This window comes from Manacus vitellinus, unplaced genomic scaffold (assembly GCF_001715985.3).
Source record: "Manacus vitellinus isolate BGI_N305 unplaced genomic scaffold, ASM171598v3 scaffold_120_pilon, whole genome shotgun sequence".
NCBI lineage: Eukaryota > Metazoa > Chordata > Aves > Passeriformes > Pipridae > Manacus > Manacus vitellinus.
The window spans coordinates 376,371-378,236 of NW_021938898.1; positions in this window are offsets into that span (position 1 = coordinate 376,371).

Consider the following 1,866-nt stretch of genomic DNA (forward strand, 5'->3'; position numbering starts at 1 on the left):
CCATTCCCAAGCCTGGCTCTTGGGAAGCTCTTCCCCTCCCACAGCCGGGATGGAGCAGCGTCCCATGAGGTATTTCCGTGGATTTGGAAGCCAAATCCTTTCTTTCCAGAGCATGTGAGCCCTCCCAGGATCCAGGAGGGGAGGGGCAGGACAGGGAGGGCAGGATCTGTAGCACCTTTGGGGGCCGGCGGGATTTTTCTGGGGCTGCCTTAAAATCCAACGTGGAATTCAAGGACAGGGATCATCCTGCAGGGAGAGCCCAAGGTCCTGGCAGCTCACAGGGCACTCACAGGGCACCCACCCCGATCCACAGGCCCCACAGGATGGAGCAATTCCTTGAATTTAGAGTGCAGGAACTCGGTCCTTTAAACACAGGCTTCTCCAGAATTCCCAGCATCGCTCGGAGCTCCAACATCCACGAAGTTCCTGCTCAGTGGCTGCAGGGGATGAAGCAGCAGACCAGGATTTGAAGGGGGGGGGGGTGTTATTTGTGCAAGAGCCACCACCTCTCCCAGCTTTGCTGTGGATCCATGGATGTCCCAGGGAGGGAAGGGAGCTCCCAGAGGGCAGATGCTGTTCCAGAGGACCCTCAGGGAGCTGCTCCTTGCTCCCAGCTCCTCCTCGGGATCCTTGGCAGCTCCAAAGGAAGCCACTTCATTCCCAGCTTCTGGAATCAGCCAGAGAGAGGCTGGAAGTGCACATCCCATGGCTCTGCAGGAAGCACCTTTGCTCCACAGGCAGCTCCAACAGTTCCAGCTTCTCCACCTTCCTTCCACTTCCCGGGGGGCTCAGGGGGGATCTTCCAGTGTTTTCTCAGGGAATGGCCCTTCCTCAGAGGAGCAGCACCAACCATTCCCTTGGGATCCAGGACATCCCAACGGCTCAAACACTCCTCCTTCCCCGTGGGACCATCCTGCAAATCCAGCTGCAAAGCTCAGCTTCCCAAGGCTGGGTTTGGCTCCCTCCTCCCGGATCCTGGGGAGCTCCAAGGTTATTCCCAGAGGTTATTCCACCGATCCTTCTGGCTCAGTTTGCCTCCAGCAGCTCCCCAGGCTGCATCCTCCCCTCTCCGTGGGGATCAAAGGACGGTCCCACCTCGGAGCAGACGGATCTTCCCAGAGAGTGTCCCCTCCTCCCTCCATCTCCTTCCCCACCTCCCAGTTTTCCAAGGCAGGGTCAGTCCCCACGCAGTCACTTTCTCATGCTTTTCGAAAACAAAAAACTGAAAGACCTCGGAAAAAAAAAAAAAATAATAAAACTTTCCCCAAACTTTGTAAATAGTGCCGTGACATTCCTTGTTCTGCCGGGAGGCTCGGCCGCCTCCGAGACGCCTTTTCCCAGGAGCCAAGGCTCTGGATTCCTGCTCTGCTGGGCTTCTCGGGAATCTCGGCCCCCTCTTCTCTGTACAAAAGGGCTGGAGAGCAGGAGCAGCAGCAGGGGAGTGTGGGGGGCTCCTTCCCACCACGGCCTGGCTCGGGCTGCGGGATGGCAACAACCAAATTCCTGGGGGGAAAGAGAGGGGAGAGGGATCAGCACAGGCTGGGGGGGAACAACCTGGAGGCTGGTTCCCCTTCCCAGGGAAAGCCTGGAATGGTAAGAGACCCTGAAACCTTCTGCCCCTTCCCAAGGAAAGCTGGGAATGGTAAAAAAACCATGAAGCCTTGTTCCCCTTTCCAAGGAAAGCTTGGGAATGGTGGAAGAACATGAAGCCTTGTTCTCCTCCCCAGGGGTAAAAGACCATGAAACTTTGTTCCCCTTTCCAAGGAAAGCTTGGGAATTGTAAAAGACTATGAAGCCTTGTTTCCTTTCCCAAAGAAAGCTGGGAATGGTAAAGGACTATGAAGCCTTGTTCTCTTTCCCAAGGGT